Below are 21,163 nucleotides of genomic sequence, written 5' to 3'. Positions count from 1 at the left end.
GTAAATGAATCTTAGACTCAAAGATAAGCACAGTAAAATACAGCGCAATACAATAAAGCCTCAGTTATTCATTTATTTAATGAATATTATTTGAATGTTTTCACTGTGTCAGGTACTGGATGAGGTGCTGGTGAAACAGTAATGAGCAAGGTCAGAGTCTTTGGCCTCACAAACTTGCTGCCTAATGGAACAGAAATCAATGAAGGAGCAAATAAAGACATTTTACACATTGTGATAAATTCTTGGAGTGAAACAAGTGGAGGTATTATGCAAGAAAATCGTGGAAGGAAAAACTCAGGAAGGGAGTGTCCCCTGATTATTCAACCCGAAGACCGCCTTTTGCAGATGAGAAAAGTCAAGGGTAAGTAATTTCTGCCAACTGTATACAGATGGTTCCTGGTAGACCTATAGCTAAAGTAGATGCTGCCTCTTGGATGATATACTATTAGAGCTAGTGGTGAAATACACCATCCTCTTGTGGTGAGTTTTCTGGGAGGATTTGTCTTAGAGATATGTGAGTATATACAGTTAATACATTTCTGGAGAAATGGTAGAAAACATTCTGGGTTTTTTTTTTTGTTTTTTTTTTTTGTAGTCGAACACCAAAGTTCATTGCTAATCACAAAAAACAGACATCTCAAGTTAACAATTTTGGTGCTTTTCTATGTATGGGAAGATGCAAGAATCTGGGCTCCTTGACATTATTCCTTTGATAAGCATCTTAACTATTCTGGGCCAGTGTCCTGTCTTTCTCTATCCTGAATTCCCCTCAAGGTGCATGCTTGGGCAGCTGCAGTGGCTGATGGCTTGATGGAGAGCAACATTCATTGTTTACGAAATGGCAGGCAACAGTTCTTTGTCCACAACCATGAAGTTTTACCTCTAGAAATAATCCTAGAGATATTGCATCAGCTAATGGTCGCTTGGTATCGCTCTGTGAAATGTTTTTGGTTTTGTTTCATTTTTTAATGAAGGAAAAGAAGAAAGTAGAGATATTATCTTAAGGAATCTTAGAGCAGGGACTAACCAAGCTTAGTTTGATTGATTTATTCATAAAAGCTCAGTATCAGTCTCAATTTGCTAATCTTTTTTTTTTTTTTAGTTATTTCTGAGATATACATTTGAAAGTAATAACTAGAATTATGACTTATAACATTCTATCTGGTATTCTTTTGTTTTGGATTGCTAAGTCTGGGATACTGCGGAGGAATGGATTCTTTTCACCCCTCCCAGGCATGAACTCAGAGTTCTTGTAGTGGAGTTCACTCCATGCATTGAGCGGAGGAGGCCCCTCAACTCTGAATCCGATATCCAGGAGACTCATGCCAAGAGGGAACTGGGGGGGAAAAGCAGGGTCCAACAGAGAAGGAGGAGAGAGATGGAGAAAACAGCAACAAAGGTGGTACCAAGAGGAGCAGCAGAAAACCAGGATGGCCAGCTATTGGCAAAGCAGGGAGACGTTCCCCACCACTTTGCTCAGCTTATGCACTACCCAAGGGACTGTAATCTCAACTCCCTAGTAAAGACCACCCCCTGCAGTGCTTGCATCCCCTGTGTCTGCTTATGATCCCCTGTCCATGTGGGAATCCCTGAGGATGGAGCCAACTTTTGTTACCTTTCTTGTTTGGTATTGCCTTACAGGTAGAGTTCTCTAGCAGCTTATTACAAAGCTTTGAGCTGTCATCCTGAACTTGTCTCTGGTACCGCTCACCCCTCCATCCTACCCTGTATCATTAGAGTACTTGTCATAAAGGGCAATAATGTCTTCTCTTGCTCAAAACCCCTCCATAGTACCCTACTGAATGTTATATGAAGGTCAAGCTAGATGTAACAAGTGTTCCAATTTTTTATTGTTCTGTAACAACCTATCACCAAACACAATAACTTAAAATAACAATTTGTTAAAATTGCGGGGGAAGGAGCACTCCCAAACTCATTCTATGAGGCCACCATCACCCTGATACCAAAACCAGACAAGGATACTACAAAAAAAGAAATTACAGACCAATATCACTGATGATTATAGATGCAAAAATCCTCAACAAAATACTAGCAAACAGAATCCAACAACACATTATAAGGATCATACACCATGACCAAGTCGGATTTATCCCAGGGATGCAAGGATTCTTCAATATATGCAAATCAATCAATGTGATACACCATATTAACAAATTGAAGAATAAATACCATATGATCATCTCAATAGATGCAGAAAAAGCTTTTGACAAAATTCAACACCCATTTCTGATAAAAACTCTCCAGAAAGTGGGCATAGAGGGAACCTACCTCAACATAGTAAAGGCCATATATGACAAACCCACAGCCCACATCATTCTCAATGGTGAAAAACTGAAAGCATTTCCTCTAAGATCAGGAACGAGACAAGGATGTCCACTCTCACCACTATTATTCAACATAGTTTTGGAAGTCCTAGCCATGGCAATCAGAGAAGAAAAAGAAATAAAAGGAATAGAAATTGGAAAAGAAGAAGTAAAACTTCCATTGTTTGCAGATGACATGATACTATACATAGAGAATCCTAAAGATGCCACCAGAAAACTACTAGAGCTAATCAATGAATTTGGTAAAGTTGTAGGATACAAAATTAATGCACAGAAATCTCTTGCATTCCTGTACACTAATGATGAAAAATCTGAAGAGTAATTAAGGAAACACTCCCATGTACCACTGCAACGAAAAGAATAAAATACCTAGGAATAAACCTACCTAGGGAGACAAAAGACCTGTATGCAGAAAACTATAAGACATTGATGAAAGAAATTAAAGATGATACCAACAGATGGAGAGATATACCATGTTCTTGGATTGGAAGAATCAATATTGTGAAAATGACTACACTACCCAAAGCAATCTACAGATTCATTGCAATCCCTATCAAATTACCAATGTCATTTTTTTTACAGAACTAGAACAAAAAATCTTAAAATTTATATGGAGACACAAAAGACCCCAAATAGCCAAAGCAGTCTTGAGGGAAAAAAATGGAGCTGGAGGAATCAGACTCCCTGACTTCAGACTATACTACAAAGCTACAGCAATCAAGACAATATGGTACTGGCACAAAAACAGAAACATAGACCAATGGAACAAGTTAGAAAGCCCAGAGATAAACCCACACACCTATGGTCAACTAATCTATGACAAAGGAGGCAAAGATATACAATGGAGAAAAGACAGTCTCTTCAATAAGTGGTGCTGGGAAAACTGGACAGCTACATGTAGAAGAATGAAATTAGAACACTCCCTAACACCATACACAAAAATAAACTCAAAATGGATTAGAGACCTAAATGTGAGACCAGACACTATAAAACTCTTAGAGGAAAACATAGGAAGAACACTCTTTGACATAAATCACAGCAAGATCTTTTTTGATCCACCTCCTAGAGTAATGGAAATAAAAACAAAAATAAACAAATGGGACCTAATGAAACTTCAAAGCTTTTGCACAGCAAAGGAAACCATAAACAAGATGAAAAGACAGCCCTCAAAATGGGAGAAAATATTTGCAAACAAATCAACGGACAAAGGATTAATCTCCAAAATATATAAACAGCTCATGCAGCTCAATATTAAAGAAACAAACACCCCAATCCAAAAATGGGCAGAAGACCTAAATAGACATTTCTCCAAAGAAGACATACAGATGACCAAGAAGCACATGAAAAGCTGCTCAACATCACTAATTATTAGAGAAATGCAAATCAAAACTACAATGAGGTATCACCTCACACCAGTTAGAATGGGCATCATCAGAAAATCTACAAACAACAAATGCTGGAGAGGGTGTGGAGAAAAGGGAACCCTCTTGCAGTGTTGGTGGGAATGTAAATTGGTAAGCTGCTATGGAGAACAGTATGGAGGTTCCTTAAAAAACTAAAAATAGAATTACCATATGACCCAGCAATCCCACTACTGGGCATATACCCAGAGAAAACCATAATTCAGAAAGACACATGCACCCCAATGTTCATTGCAGCACTATTTACAATAGCCAAGTCATGGAAGCAACCTAAATGCCCATTGACAGATGAATGGATAAAGAAGATGTGGTACACATATACAATGGAATATTACTCAGCCATAAAAAGGAACGAAACTGGGTCATTTGATGAGATGTGGATGAATCTAGAGACTGTCATACAGAGTGAAGTAAGTCAGAAAGAGAAAAACAAATATCGTATATTAACACATATATGTGGAACCTAGAAAAATGGTACAGATGAACTGGTTTGCGGGGCAGAAACTGAGACACAGATGTAGAGAACAAATGTATGGACACCAAGGGGGGAAAGCGGCAGGGGGGTGGGGGTGGTGGTGGGATGAATTGGGCTATTGGGATTGACATGTGTACACTGATGTGTATAAAATTGATGACTAATAAGAACCTGCTGTATAAAAAAAATAATAAAATTAAATTTAAAAATTAAAAAAAAAACCAAAACAATTTTGTTATTATCTGTCATGATTCTGGGTTTCATGGGCCCACCTGGGCAGTTGTTGCTTGATATCCTGTGTATGGTCATAGCCAAAAGAAGCCCTCTGAAGGCTTCTTGATTCACAGGGCTGGTGTCTGTGCTGGGATGAGTGGATCAGCTGGGGATGGGTCCGGCATCTCTCTCTGTACATTGCCTCTCACATGGCTAGCTTGGGCTTCCTCACAGCATGGTGATCATGGTGTAGGCATGCTTCTTGCAAGGCCACTGACTTCCCCAGAAGACAGGAAGTGGAAGCTGCCAGTCTGTTAAGTCCTGGGCCTGGAAACTGTCATAGTGTCACTTCCTCTATGTTCTGTTGATCAAAGCAGTCACAGAGATTATCCACCTTCAAAGGGAGGGGACATAGACTCCCATGTATCATTGGGATAAGTGTCAAAGTATTTGTGGTCACCTGTAATCCATCACAAATGTACTGTCCCTTCCATATGAGCACACTTAATATATAAAAGAAAGCAAATGTGTTTCTATTTTTTTCTTTTCAGGCCATAATTACCAATTTCTTTAAACTTCGGATCATGCACATCCTTCCTAACACTGATATACAGTCCAAATTGTCAGACTATCCCTAAGACATGGCACCATTATCCCAGATATGGCTGTCCCAGTACAGAGCATGGTAAATTGATCAGTGTCTCTTTTCTAGAAAATATAATTCTACGAATGCAGCCTAAAACTGCATTTATGTTGTTTTTATCAGCCATGTCACACTTTTGATCTGTATCGAGATAAAATGAAATTTTTATTATAAAAAGTAATTTCAGCAAATGTGCAAAAGAGAAACCACACAAAGAAGAAAATAAGGTTACCTGTATTATCACCACTGAGAGTTAACCACTGCCACCTTTTGAATCTTTTTTCTATTAATAACCGTGTTCACATGTGTGTCTTATAAATTGGTTTTTATCCACTTAAGAGAATGTTACATGCATTTTCCCCACGTCAGGAAATATCTTTCTACATTATCATCCATAGTGATGACATCATATTGTACTGTGTGGTCAGGTGAAACACCTCGTCTTTTTTGAATGAGATGCAGTTAAGCCAGGTCTTCTCCTTTCTGTACATGTGTAATTGTTTTTTTTTTTTCCTAACCTAAATGTAGGACTTTATATTTTTATTAAAAATCACCTTGTTGCTTTTAAGATAAATTATTATAGCCTGTAATGATCTTTTAAGTCCTGATTTCATCAACCAGTCTCTCCCAGGTTTATATGATTTCAAAATCAATAAGCATCAAAATCACTGATAAATCATTTTAAGTAGGATAGAGTCTTATAGCATTCCCTTGGAAACCACCCTCCAGGTTTCATTACTCCATTGATCAAACACTCTTTAGTTCTGATCAGTTAATCATCTTAGCTGTACTATCCTGTGTCTTGTTTCTCCATTTGAAAATAAGAATTTTCAAAAACAAGAAAAAAGACTGCCCATCACTTTACCATTTGGATACATTACGTCTGTCACACTCCCTTTTATGCTCACCTTATAATTTTATTAATGAAAGGAGATTGGAGTGGTTTGGTATACCTTGTTCTTTTTGAACTCATGCTATTGTTCTGGAGGAAAAGAAATTGGTCAAAAACTATCCAATTCAAATTCCTTATCATTCCTGAATGTATAGGTTGGACTTAAAGGTCTTAATCTTGACATATCCCTCAATTTGGAGATTAAAAATTTTTTTTTCAGACTAAATTTTTTGTTATTGTTGTTTCTCTTTGTCATCTACAATTGCTGGCAGAAAAAAAATGGGACTAATTAGTTCCTTTAAAGAACATTTAATTTAAGAAATGAAAACATTTTTCTAATGTGTTCAAAAACAACTACTTAATTTCCCAAGGATTAAATACAACTCACTAGACTGTAAATAATAAAATACATTAAAAACAATCCAGACTATTTTTGAATTCCCCACAGTCCTTCAAAGAGTATCCCCTGTGGCTTGGCATTCTCATCTTTAAGTCCTGTAAGTACACTTCAGTGTGGCTCAGTTGGGACAAGCAATTTGGACTCATTCAAGGCACTGAAGAGCTTTCTTCTGTCTCCTCATTTATGTCAGATTTCCAAGCCCTGAGAAAGCATTTGTTCTACACTCTTCATCTGATGATTATTTTTCCTGAAATGATGGAGGCAAAATAGAAGTAGAGTAGTTGTGCTTTCTATCTCCTGTTCCCATTATACCATCGGCTTCAAGTAATGGAACCATCTCTTTCCTCTCTCAACTACCTGAGAGCTTGCTCATCTTGAGATCCTCCACAGTGCCCAACATAACGTCTTACTTGTTATAGGTATATTAGTCAGAACTCTTTTGGCTACAAAGGATAGAAACCCAACACAAACTTTCTTAAACCAAACACACACACACACACACACACACACACACATACACACACATATGGGATGTTTTCGGTGAGATCTGAATGTTCTGTGTTTACAGCAATGCTCTATGTTTATGCTCTTGGAATACAGAAGTGCTGTCATGGAGGTGCTAAACACAGAGAGGAAGGTCTAGGACATGTTGGGAGTTATGAGCAAAAGAAATATTTAACAAAATGCACAAAGCATAAATTGTAGCCATGTCTAGATACCATGTCGTATCAGATAGCTGTATAAAGAGATGCAAGTTATGCCATCAGGACCTGGATTCTCTCTCTCCATTTCTCTTCGGTGCATTTCTCTCTGATTTTACTCAGAGGGAGTCTCCCTCCAAGTGGAAACTCCAGGCTTGCATCTTCACAGCTCTAAGCTGTAAGAAAAAGAAAATTCTTCTTTCTTGATTGCTCAAGTAAAAGTCCCAGGGTTAGCTCTGTTTGACCTTATTGGCTTGGATTAGGTCATGTGCCCATTCGTGAGCCAATCAGTCACCATGCCATGAGAATTGATGCTGATTGGCCTGACCAGTGCTGATTGGTGACTCCCCAAAGTACTTGGGGTATAATCAGCTCTACAGGAAGGGCAGTGGGAGAGTGAGGTGCTGGCACTTCCTCCAGAGGAAAGCCTGAGTATCATTATCAGAAGAATTAGGGAAGGTTGATGGGTAGGTAAAAATAACACATAATCATGACAAGTTTTTCAATTAGATACTTTTTGAAGTAGCTAATTAGTCTCATTTTTTTTCTGCCAGTGATTGTATATGACAAAGAGAAATAACAACAAAAAACTTAGTCTGAAAAAAAGATTAGTTTTAGTCTCCAAGCGGAGGAATATCTCAGGATTAAGACCTTTAGGTCAACCTATACATTCATGAATGATAAAGGATTTGAATTGCATTTTAGTGTTTGACCAATTTTTTTTTTCTTTTTTTTTTTTTAGTATTTGACCATTTTTTTCCCCCAGAATATATGGGTTCATTTTTCATTTTATGACTTTCCTGGAAGCAAATGCAACACTTCCTATCACCTGCCATTTAAACAAAAGGAGATTTCTCACTTTTAACTAAAAGAAAATTTGTTACAACAGGACTACTATATACATTAGAAAAGATAGGCTCCCTAGCTTGTGGTGGCCTTGGTAGAGAGTTGGGGTCTCAAGGACAATATATTAATGCATTGTTGCCCAGTTCTCTGTGGTTTGATACTACCCTCTATGGTGCAACCAAGAATAGGAGTATAAAGGCTGGTGCTCTAATGATGAGGTGATCTGAGACAGCCAGTGTCCAGTTACAGAAACAGAGTACATACTAGGTAGTCCAATAGAAGGAGTTTAATATGAAGAATTGATTACAAAAGTGTTGGGAGAGCTGAAGAGTGAAACAGGACCATGAGGCAACCCAGAGATTAACAGGGTTAATCAGGAAAGCAGGAAACCTCTACAAACTCTAAGGTATAGGGAATAAATGGAGGACATGATATGACCAGAGCCAGAGAACTGGAGTTAGAACTACTCAGTAGGATCTGAATCTACAATAGACTGCCTGACATGACCTGGGACCACAGAGGAGATGCCAATCAAAGCAGAATGAAGGGGGAAGAAATACCCTGACTTCTCCCTCTCATCTGCCCACCAATCTCCCAACATTGTCTCTCATTGGCTAAACCAGAAGGCAGCTAGTAAGGAAGTCTGGGAAATGTAGTTTTCAGGGCAAAGGAGAAAAATATATCTGAGACCAAAGGGACAAATGAGTGACATATGACCTGGAGCAAGATAGATATGAAGATTGAGGCTGTTTTCATGTGGAAAAGTAACAGCTTTATTCTTGATTCACTTCTTTGCCGTAGTAACAGGATTTGAAGCCTTTCTGCTTAGAGGGAAGGGAAACTCATATTTTCTGATTCTGGAGAGGGGACAACCATGGACATTGAGGACCGAAGAGTAGGAGGAAGTAGGGGTTTTGCAAAGGAAATTGCTTATAGAAAATGAGGTGATTCACTGGTGTAGACAAAATCTTGGAGAAGCAGTGGGGAAGGTGGAGATTCTCCTTCACACTGGAAATGTAGGGGGAGAAAGAGAAGAGAGTGTTGTCAATGGTCCCCAGATCAGATGGGTCCTGCTTGCTGTTTCCTAGGATTACCACCTGCCGTGTGGTGTATCTGGACTGTCGAAACCACAGACTGCCTTACAAAAGGCTCCTGAGCCCCAGGCATGGCATGAGACCAGAAGAAGACCATTAACAGGGTCATATTTGGAGGGACCAGGAGTTGTTCTCAGTAAACTTGAGGGCAGATCACAGTAGCTGACCCTTCCATCATTCTGTGGAAGATTTCATTGGTTGGCCCCTCACCTACCTAGGGCTACCCTATGGGAGAGCTGCTCAGTGGTATCACTAGACCCTGCATTCTTTTCCATCCGCCATGTGTGGGCATAGTCCTCTTGTCTGTAAGCCCAAGAAAATGAGGCTGCAGCTCTGAGTACTTAGTGTGGGTACAAGTGTGGGTACTTAGGATAGTGTGAGTTTAGATACTGAGTTCAGATAATGAGGGAGTACTGAATTGTCTAAATCTTTTTGGCTTCTGGGCATCGGATAGCAAGAATTTAGCCAGTGATAGAATCCTGTATTTCAGTATTTTAACAGCTGGCACAACCAAACTAGTGTGTCCTAACTGAATATCAGCCCTGCCCATAGATAGTCCTTGCTCCTTCAGGAAGCCTTGGGCCATTATGGCCCCCGTAGACACTCTTCCAGACCCCAGGCTGCTCTGTAACACAGTTGTGGCAGAGTTCCTTATTGAGATTTCAGTTTGTGCTTTATATTGTAGTTATAACCCCCAACATAGCTTCCAAGAAACTACCCAAGAACATAAAACATAGACAAAAATCTGAGTTCTTTTGCCTCAGGAGCTTTTGTGCTGCGAGACTGCAGCAGACTTTTCCTTTGTTTTCGAAAGCTCAGGCTTTCTGAGACCAGTTGTGCCTCACACAATTGGCCCAGGGCTGAAGCCAGTGAAGAGATGTGTCTGTTATGACCTGAGCAGTATCAATACAGAATTTTAAGTCTGATAGTTGTTAAAATTTTTAAATGGAGAGGTTCTATCTATAAACCCAGATTTCAAGCTTTTCCCAGAAAATTGCGTGCCCAGTCAATATTGGCTCTGCATTTTAAGGGCCAGCAATGATCCTGTCCCCTTTAGAAGGCAAGGGTGGTTAGCCACAGTCCCTACCACTCCCTCTTGTCTTCCTCACCCAGACTTGACAGTCAGTTGCCATTTTATCATCTTCCACCTGGCAGGTACCATTCATTTGCATCATCTGCTGGACCTCTTAGGTATTTAAGTTTCTGACTCAGACTGGATCAGGGCTTTCGGAGGGGAGAGGCAGAGGCAGCTGGAGGGGAAGTAGAGTTGAGATTCTTCAAGCTTATGTGGCAACTGGCTTTTGTGGGTCCTGTGAGGGGAAGAGACTAACTCCCTGCTTTGGGACTGCCGTGAGGTGGCTTGCAGATGCTTGGGAGTTTGAATACTGTGCCCTTGCTCACTGTGCTGGGAGACTGCTGGGCTCTGCCTTGAATCTGCCCCCTCAAATGACCAGACTAGCTTAAACCAGGATCACCTAGTTGTAACTGTGAGGATTGAAGACAAGGATTTTCCTTTGAAAGTTTAGGACGTACAAGAACCCTGGGACTTCTGAACAGCACTAAAAGGTAGCCCCATGGGATTACAGAACTGAATATCCTCTGACGATGTGGGAGAGAGTTCAGAGCAGAGTACTGATTCAGAGACGAGACATCAACCATTCTGTATTCACTTTGGGGATGTCTGGCTGTACCCTCACGTCTCCCTGTGTTGAGAGCTGTGGTGAATCCCATTCTCCTGTCTGCAGGGCTGGATTTGTGTGGCTTGCTTCCGTGCTATCATCAAGGAGGGCTTTCTCTTTGTTTTGTCATTGTGTGAAGCTGCACGCCTGAAATGATCTGGTGATGATTTTTCAAAGAGCCTCAAGCACAGAGCTCCATATTCTTTTCTTTACAGCAGCTGTTCTAATAGTCTGTCTCCTGTTTCACGGGAGTATAAAGGAGATGACGGAGCCACCACATATTTCTGAGTATCGGCTGACATTCCTGTGGGATATTGTAGTAACTTCCTTAGCGCCTTCCCATATTCTGCTTTCTCAGTGCATTCCATACACTGGCTTCAGAGTCCTTTTCCCAGCTCCTGGGGCTAATCTGGCTACCCTCACTCTTTCTCAGTCTATTTCTGCGTCCCTACACCTTCATTTAATGTCTGGTCTCTTTAGTATGGATTTCTAGACTCCTCCTGTGTTGCCAGCTTCATCCCTCCATCAACATGTTCTCCTCCCAACTTCCTGCTCCTCTCCAGGCCTCTTGCTTACCCTGGTCCTTTAGCCTGAGGTGCCTTTTTTTTTTTTTTTTTTCGAGTTTGCTTGTAGAACTCCTGTCAGACTCCTATCTTCAAAGCTCCCCTTAAATGCTGCCCCTTTTAAAAGGCATTGCTGGTATTTCCAGAGGCATCACAACATTTTGGACCTCTGTCCTAGCACTGTACCTACATTACAGTAAGCATGACCTCTTCCCCACCCCTCTAATCCAGAACTCCTGAAGGGTGGAAGACCTATACCCTCCAAGAGAACTTGGACAGAAGGAAACTGAGGTAAATCTTCTGAGAGTTAAACTACAAAATCAACTTAACAGGCCAGAAAAGTCGTATGTAAAGACAACTTAAGTAGTCAGAATGATTCCTGGTGCAGAATGTGATTTGATGGAAACTCTCTTGAAAACAGCATTCAACAAACTGTGAGCTGGGGGTGGGGGAGATATGTGTGTGTGGGAGAATTCATTGTCTTATTAGATCTTCCTCTGGGTGGTTTGCATCGTGATTTGCAGAGTCAATGTTCTGAGAAGTCCTGTAGTAATGAACCCTTTTAAAATTTGCTGAATCTAGTATTTTTTGAACTTATATGACGATTTTATTTTTCATAGAACATTATGAAATGTAAGCTTTCCATAGAACACCATTAATATCTTCTGGACTAAAGAAATACCATACCAATCACAAGGGGAATTGTCTGTACTGAATGTGGAAAAAAGAAAATCGGACAAATGCCATCAGTGTCCATCCAAGGGCCGCTTGAAGGAGATGATGTCTTGGCCCAAGGTCTGGGCTGTCGGGTTGTGGCAGCTGGTGGGTCCAGGGAGATGAACACAATGTGCTTCCCTTGACCTGATACCATCAAATCATTTGAGTCAGACAACTACTTTCCCTTATTCTCACTTTACGCTGGCTAGGCAACCTGATTATACTCTATTTTCCAAAGTAAATTTCTTACATGAAGGAAATAATCTGGCCTGAGGACAGAATGTTTAGCCCCCTTGCAGTTCTGTTATGATAGTAAATTGGCATTCTGGGCTGCGCATCAGTCCTTTGTGACCTCGATTACTGAGAGTCCATCCTCGAGACACTGATTCATTTTCAGTAGAGTAAAAGAAAACCACATTTCAGAACGTGCGAGGCTGTGGATGACATCCTAGCAATGTCAAGACCTAGCATTTATGAAGCACCTTTTCAGTTACCTGTTGTAATAAATCACCACTTAGTGGCTTGAATCAAGAGCAATCATTTTATTGTTTCCCACTGTTTCTGTGGATCAGGAATTTGGGAAGATTTAGCTGAACAGTTCTGGCTTGGGCTGTATTTGGACAATGACCGGAGCAATTGGGGGTTGACTGGAGCAATTGGGGGTTGACTGGCATCTCTCTCTTTTCATGTTGACTCTGGACCTCTCCACGTGTTCTCTCCTTGTGAGCTGCTCAGGGCTTCCTCACAATATGGCATTCCCAGCGCTCCAAAAAGCAGGGTTCTCCGTGAACCAGGTGGAAGCTCTATCAACTTTTTGAAAAAATTTATTTTATTTTGTTTACTGAAGAATAGTTGATCTGATCTAGCCTCGGAAGTCATGTCACTTCCAACTGCCTGCTATTTGTTACAAGAGAGTCACAGACTCACCCAGATTCAAAGGGAGAGGAAATAGACTCCCCCTTTGATGAGAAAATGCCAAAGTTCTAAAGAGCATGTGTGCAATGGGAATAATATTGTGGCTTTCTTTGGAAAAATATAACCTGCCACAAGCACTTACTATATTCAGTAGCATTGCCATCTCTCTCTCTCTCTCTCTCTCTCTCTCTCTCTCTCTCTCTCTCTCCACAAACACACACACACACACACACATTTATTCCTCACAACAAATCCATGAGACAGTTCTTATAATTCCCCATTTTACAGATGATGAAACTGAGTCTTACAGATGTTAAGTAATTTGTCCAGGGACTTGTAGTTGGTTAGCTATAGGGTCGGGTTCCAATGTGCATTCTTAAATAGTATCCTCCACCACTCCCTGAGGCACCAAGGTAAATGCCACCTGGGGAAGCTTCTCGCAGTCCATCAGCCAGCCTTCCTAGTGATTCCCACTTTGCTGTGTGTACTAAGTGTGGTGAGAGAATATTTCAAAGTGTTGATCAGGATGACTTCCCCCTTAAACCACCACATTCCTTTATTGTGCCCTGAGGGTCTTTTCCCCATGGAAACCTTGTCTACTTCCTACCACCTCTGGTCACCCCTTTATGAAACCAGAAAACAAAGGCCACAGATACTTGTCTGTTAAGTTTCCAAGCTGCTTGTTGACTAGATAAAAATGTCCTAGTGTTACTGACAACATTGGTGCTTTGCTTTGATGGCCTCGGATCCCCTTTTACCATTTATGTCCCCCCTTTAGTGTCCTTGAGCTCCTAGTAGTGCCTGTGGCTTTTTTTTTTTTTTAATTTATTTATTTATTTTTGGCTGTGTCGGGTCTTAGATGTGCCACGCGGGGCACTCGGGATCTTTCATGGCAGCTCTCGAGTTGTGGCGCGTGGGCTTAGTTGCCCCGAGGCATGTGGGATCCTAGTTCCCTGACCAGGGATCAAACCCGCATTCCCCAAATTGGAAGGCAGATTCTTAACCACTGGACCACCAGGGAAGTCCCTGTGGCTCCTTTTCAAAGACCTGCCCTTGGGCACCTGGAGCTCACTCTGCCCAATCATAGGAGAAGAAAGGAGAGCCTGGGAACTTATGTCCCCCCAGGGTGTCCTCAGCCAATGACTGCAGGTGGGACTATGAAACCCCAGCCCCCTGTCCTCTGGTTGGGATAACGCCCAGGGGTGACTTCGACTCATGAGCATCCCTCCAGGATCAGGGTGAATGTACCCTCTGTCGGATTTTTCATGAACTTGATCCCTTTCTTGGCTTCTTCCCCTTTCTTCTCCTGTTTTTCCCAGTTCTCTGGGAGCATCACCTGTAAAAACCACTCAGAGTCTGCTTCTGGGGAACCTGAGCTAAGACATCTAGGTTGGGAAAGGAGAAGGGGGAGGAGCTGGAGAGGCTTCTTCAATAGAAGCCCTGTCTCTTGCCATATCAGAGGGCTACACAGAAGCTGGGCCAGCCTGGCCTTTCTTATTGTCCTTCAGAGAGTACCCCCCCCGCCCCCACCCAAATGACAGCGGCTGGCTAGTCCGTCAGCCACAGCACACGTTCTGGACTGGAGTCTCTCCTTAGCTCTCCACTTAACCTGCCTTCTCCCACCCCATTCAATGGGACAAGCCCCCTGGGATGGAGCGTGAAGGATGGCGGTCTAAGGAAAGTTCTCCCTAACACCCTCTCCCTCATACTTGACCAAGGTGATACTTGATTGGAATTCATCCAAAACCTGCCACCAATCCAGTGCAGGGTTGGAACCGCATTGAAGTACGCGTTAGAATTTTTGAACTCTAGTCCTAGCTCAGCCCCCAACCAGCTCTGTGACCTGTTTTCTCATCTGCAATATAGTCTCTGAGATCCCTCCAGCTCTAAATGTCTGTTCTTTCAATATGACACATTCGATGCCTCCCAAGAGCTTATAATCTTGTTAGGGAGACACGACACAATTAGAGGGCTGTATGTGACAGACTGGTACAAAGCTGAAATCAGCCCAGTTAAGGAGGAAAATGCCTGGTGCAGAAAACAAGTACAGTGGCTGATTAGAATGGGAGGGTTTCTGTGGGACAGAGTGCTCAGGAGAGGGTTGAAGGAACAGTTTGAGAAGGGCCTTGGAGGTTGACTATTACTCGGATGGGGAGGGGGAGGGGGTGGGGGTGGGAGAGCCACCATAGTCTTATGCACGTAATTGTTACCTGGGTGTGAAATGAGGACAGAGGCAAGGGAGGGCAGAGAATGCAATCCTGGTTATCATGTAATTGCTATGCCAACTCTAAGTGATTACAACACACGCACTGCTCCAGTTATAATATGCTAGTTATTTATGGGACTATATTTCTATTCTCCCAGGCTTAGCAAACATCACTGGAAATCTGACATTCAGAATTGGCTTTTCCAACCCCCTAAATTTTAATTAAAGTAATTATGTTACTAACAGAAGCTGTAATTTATCTTCTTGTGTTTACAAAGAGGAGAAAGGCAACTTTGGCCAAGCACATTTTCCCTGTATACTATATCTGGTTCGTGCCTTTTGGTGGTGGGGAAGGGGGTGTGTCTTTGGTCTGGGTGGTCTAGAGATTGTATTGCTCATTGCCGTCTCCTCTCTGCAATGCAGAGAGCCCTGGGCAGGCTGTTTGGAGTAACTGTGCCACTGAGAACCTCAAAATGGGTTGAGCTGTATCATTCAGAAGCAGCATCTGAGCTAAAGGACAAATCTATCTTCTAACAAAACCCTTTTGGCACAGGACTGTGTGTGTGTGTGTGTGTGTGTGTGTGTGTGTGTGTGTGTGTGTGTGTGTGTGTTTCAGGCATTGTTGGGAGTAAGAAACTCAGTGATTTAGATGAGAACTTTCCATGCAATTAACTTCCTCCAGACTAAAGCAGGTGCTGATGGGAACCGCTGGGCAAGTCTGCTTAGTAAATACCCATCCCCAGATGTAGAACAATTCAGTGGAAATAATTATACCGGGTCAATTAAGCAGAACTCAGACCTCCTCCTGTTAGCCTGTTAGAATTTTTGATTTCTATAAGTCAGGTTTGCTCAGGATTTAAACTGCTTTCCCTCTGGAAAAGGGGCCCTCTGGGCAAACATCACTGATTTGTGTGGTGGTTGTGATTGCTAAAGAAGGTGGCCCTCACTTCTCAGGAAAGAGCCCCAGGGCTGGGCCTCATACAGGCCTGGGCTGGAATGCTGGACCCAGCACCTAGGAGCTCTATACCGTAGGCAAGTTACTTAACTCTCTAAACCTCAGTTTTCTCATTTGAAAAGTGGGGATGGCAAGAGGGCCTATATCCCTGTTCTTTCATGAGGATTAATTGAGAAAATGCTGGTAAAGCTCTGAAAAAAAAGGGCCTGGATATAATAAATGCCCCATAAGCAGCAGCTACTGTTATTATGGTGACGATTATTATCAACGGAAAAAATGGGTATTATTATAACTGTGCCACCTATAATGATCCAGTGGAAAAACTCTGTAAAGGGCAGCATGTGAATGTAAGAGCTAATTATGCTCAACTCCAAACATGCGGAATTTAAAGAAACCAATATGTGAGTCTATCAAATGGAACAATTAGGGGTGATGTAAGGGCTGGACAAAAGAAGGAACACCAGAATTCAATGAATTCTAAAGACCCTTGGCTGCACTGACCGTCAGTCCATTTGTAGATTACCAATGGCTTGTCACAAAGGCTGAGAGGGAGGCTGAGAAACTAAGCTTTGGGGGCCACTGTCAGGTTGAAAATAAATCAGAAACAAAATGACATCACCTTTAAAATGATAAGGCACATCAGTGAGAAATGCAATCCAACTGATAAAAATACAGGGTTTTTTGTTTGTTTGTTTGTTTATGCAGAGTAATAGTATTTATTGAGAGCTTATAATTTAACAGAGGCATTTGTTAGTGCTTTATGTGGATTCCTTATTTAATCCTTACCATAACCTGTAAGGTTGGTTCTATGATTATCTCAATTTTACAGATACATAACCCTTCAGGGACGCACTTGGTACAGAAAATGGAAGGGCACCTACTTCTCAGAGGCCCCTTTATAGCCTGGGAAAGTGTAGACCCACCAAAAAGCTCACATGTAGGATGAAGGGCTTACTTAAACACTGGAGAATTTGGATTTGGTTGTATACATACATTCACTGAAGATATACTACTCTGTGCTAGGAACTGAGTTTGATGTTGAATGTATAATGCTGAATAAAACTAGGTATGATCAGCTTCTGGGAAGATGGAGTAGCTGTACTTTTCTTCCTGTTATGTACAACAAAAAACCCTGACATTGTATGTGAAACAAACGTAATAAGACTCTGAAACGTGGAAGGAAGGCAGATCAGCCAGGGACCTCTGGACCCAAGGAATGACACAGAGGTGACATCCCTGGTTCTTCTTCTTGCCTTATGTGTCCCAGACCTGGAGATGAAGAAATCAGCAACCTGGAAATGCCAATAGGCAAAGACAATAAAAAATCCTCCTCTTTCTAGCCAAGGGCCCAGGAAAGGGGAAGCTTGGCTAGACAGAGAACTTTTAGACAGTGACAAAAAGTCACTGTCTAAAATGACTACTCTAGCCAAACACCACTGAAAAAACTGGCTTCACTTCCACCCAGACTGCAAAGGCTGACTGAGGAGCCTAGACTTGCACCCTCTTGTGGTTGTAACAAGGTGCTCCAAGACCCTGCTGCAGCTGTGTTAGAGAAGGCCAAGTAGGAAGCTAAAACTTTCATCTGCTCCAGGTGGTAATGGGGCTCCCCCCCATCCCTACCTGTATTGTCAGTAGAAGCCACTTCTACCCCTACCCAGCAGGAATGAGGTACCCTTGCCCCTCCCTGCTGGAGTGGTGTCAGAGGAGGACTAGTGGAGACTCAGGACTTTCACCTCTGGTTGGTAATCACCAACCTCAGTGGAGGTTTGGTGGGGACAGGGAACTCAAAACTTTGCCCGGCCCCACATCCCCCAGATGTCAATGGAGGCCAAGTAGGGAATGTAGACTCATACCCTCACCTGGCAGTAACAAAATGGCACCCCTTCCCCTTCTCCTGCCAGAGCTGTATCAGAAGAAGCCAGTTAAAACAGAGGTTCAAATAAGATTCAGAGTCTCATAACATAATGTTCATAATATCCAGATTTCAATTAAAAAAAAAAACACTTGTCACACTAAGAACCAGGAAATCTCAAATTGAATGTAAGAAGATAATCAGTAGATGCCAGCACTGAGATGACAGGGATGTTGAAATTATCTGACAGAGATTGTAAAGCAGTCATTGTAAAAATACTTCAACAAGCCATTATAAACATGTTCAAAAGAAATAAAATACAGAAAGTTTCAGCAAGGAAACAGAAGATGTAATGAAGAAACAAATGGGAATTTTAGAACTGAAAAACATAATAGCTGAAAAAACAAAAACAAAACACCTCAAAGGATAAATTCAACAGCAGAATAGAATGGACTGAGGAAAGAATCATTGAACTTAAAGCTAGAACAATAGAAATTACCCAATCTGAGAGCAGGGAGAAAACAGACTGAAAGAAAAATGAACAAAGTCTCAGGGGCTTGTGGGACTATAACAAAAGATCTAATATTCATGTCCTGTGATTCACAGAAGGAGAGGAGAAAAAAAGACAGGGGTAGAAAATTACTCACAGAGATAATGGCTGAAAACTTCTCAAATTTGGCAAAAGAAATACCTACATATTCAAGAAGCTGAGTGAACAATCAGAAATAAACACAAAGAAATCCACAGCAAGACACATCACAATCAAACGTCTGAAAATTGAAGACAAAGAAAAATCTTGAAAACAGCAAGCGAGAAACGACACATTACCTATAGGGGAAAAACAATTTAAATGACAATGGATTTCTCATCAGAAACCATGGAAGTCAGAAAGAAGTGACATGGCATTTTTTTCAAGTGCTGAAAGTGAAGAAATGTCAACCTAGAAACCCATAACCAGTGAAACTATCCTTCAAGAATGAAGGGGAAATGAAGTCATTCTCAGATGAAGAAAAACTAACAGGATTTGTTACCAGGAAACCTACTCTAAATGAATAACTACAGGAAGTACTCTAAAAAGAAAGAAAATGATAAAAGAAGGAACTCTGGAACACCAGGAATGAAGAAAGAACATGGTAAGAAAAAACACTGGTAAAAAAATAGGCTTTCCTTCTCCTCTTGAGTTTTCTAAATTTTGTTTAGTGGTTGAAGCAAAAATTATAACACTGCCTGATATGGTTCTAAATGTAAATATAGAACATATTTAAGACAGTTTTAAGTGGGGAGGGTAAAGAGACATAAAGAGAAATAAGATTTTTATACCTTACTCAAACTGGTAAAATGAAAAGCTAGCCAGCTGTGATAAGTTATGTACATTTAATGCCATACCTAGAGCAACCATGAAAAAAGCTATACAGATACATTAAAGAATACTATAAATAAAATCAAACTGGAATTTAAAAAATGTTCAAGTAACCCATAGGCAGCAGGAAAAACCAAACAGGTAAATGAAAAACAGAGAGATCAAGCAGAAACAAAGAATAAAATGGCAGGCTTAAATTCTAACATATAACTAATTTCATTAACTGTAAATGGTCTAGATATATAAAAGACAGAGTTTAGCAGAATGGATTAACAGTCATGAGCCTACTATATGCTATTTACAAGAAACTCACTTCAAATATAACCATTAAAGGATAGAAAAAGATGTATCATGAAAATATTAATCAAAAGAATGCAAGACTAGCAGTATTAATTGCAAATAAAGTAGACTTCAGAACAAAGAAAATTACCAGAGACAGGCATTATGTAATGACAAAAGGGTCAATCTATCAAGAAGATATTGCAGTCTTAAATGTGTGAGCATCAAACAACAGAGCTGCAAAATATGTGAAGCAAAACCTGATAGAACTAAAGGGAGAAATAGACAAATCCACAATTATAGTTAGAGACTTCAGGACCCCTCTCTCGACAATTGATAGACCAGCTAGATAGAAAATCAGCAAGGACATGGAATAACTCAACAACACCATCAGCCAACAGGATCTAGTAGTTATAGAACACATTACAATATACTTTGTTTTCAAAGAACCACAGAATATAGATAAGACAGACAATATCCTGGACTATAAAACAGACCACAACATTTAAAAAACTTGAAACCATACAGAATGACAGAATGTATTCTCAGAGCACAATGGAATCACACTAGAAATCAATAACAGAAAGATAATAGGAAATCTCCAGATACTTGAAAACGAAGAACAAATAATCCATGGGTCAAAGAGGAAGTTTCAAGAAAAATTTAAAAATATTGAACTGAATGAAAATAAAACATATATCACAATTTGTGGGATACAGTTAAACTAGTGCTGAGAGGGCAATTTATAGCACTAAATCCATATATTAGAGAAGAGGAAACGATTTAAGTCAATAATTTAAGCTCCCACCTCAAGAACCTAGACAAAAGAAGAGCAGGTAAACCCAAAGCAAGCAGAAGGAAGAAAATAATAAAGAAAATAGCAGAAATCAATTAAACTGAAAACAGAAAAAAAAAAATAGAGAAAATCGGTGAAACAAAGACTGGTTCCTTTGAAAAGAGCAATAAAATCGACAAACTTCTAGCAAGACTGACAAAGTGAAAAGAAGTTAGCAATATCACTACTGATTCTGCAGACATCAAAGGATAATAAAGGAATACTACTAACAATTCTACCCACACAAATTTGACAATCTAGACAAAATAGACCGACGTTTTGAAAAACACCAACTACCACAACTTACCCAATATGAAATAGATAATTTTAATAGCTCTATAACTATTATAGAAATTAAATTCATAATTTCAAAAACTCCCCCAAAAGAAATTTCCAAGCACAGAAGATTTCACTGGAAAATTCTATCAAGTTTAAAGAAGAATTAAGACCAATTCTACATAATGTCTTCCAGAAAATAGAAGAAGAGGGAACATTTCCCAATTCATTTTATTAAGTGAGTATTATCCTGATACCAAAACCAGGGAGTACTGAAAAGAAAAAAAAAAAGAAAACCACAGACCAATATCATTCATGAATATAGACACAAAAATCTTTAACAAAATATTAGCAAATACAATTCAGCAATATACAAAATGAATTATATATTATGATCAAGTGGGGATTATTGCAGGCTTGTAAGACTGGTTTAATATGAGGATATCAATCAATATCAATAGGTTAAAGAAGAAAAATCAACTGATTGTATCAATGC

At 40.5% G+C, this 21,163-nt stretch overlaps 1 protein-coding gene across 1 annotated transcript in view; it reads left to right on the top strand.

Annotated features, from left to right (window-relative positions):
- CFAP58 (cilia and flagella associated protein 58) overlaps positions 1–595 on the top strand; it is a 263,223-nt gene extending 262,628 nt beyond the window's left edge. The window contains exon 17 of the transcript XR_014253460.1: positions 113–595. The gene's annotated coding sequence lies outside the window, so the exon portion shown is untranslated. The remainder of the gene's footprint in view (positions 1–112) is intronic.
- Positions 596–21,163: the final 20,568 nt, after the last annotated feature.

This window comes from Balaenoptera physalus, assembly GCF_965194825.1.
Source record: "Balaenoptera physalus genome assembly, chromosome: 14".
NCBI classification, from domain to species: Eukaryota; Metazoa; Chordata; class Mammalia; order Artiodactyla; family Balaenopteridae; genus Balaenoptera; species Balaenoptera physalus.
This window is presented reverse-complemented; position numbering and strand designations above follow the sequence as displayed.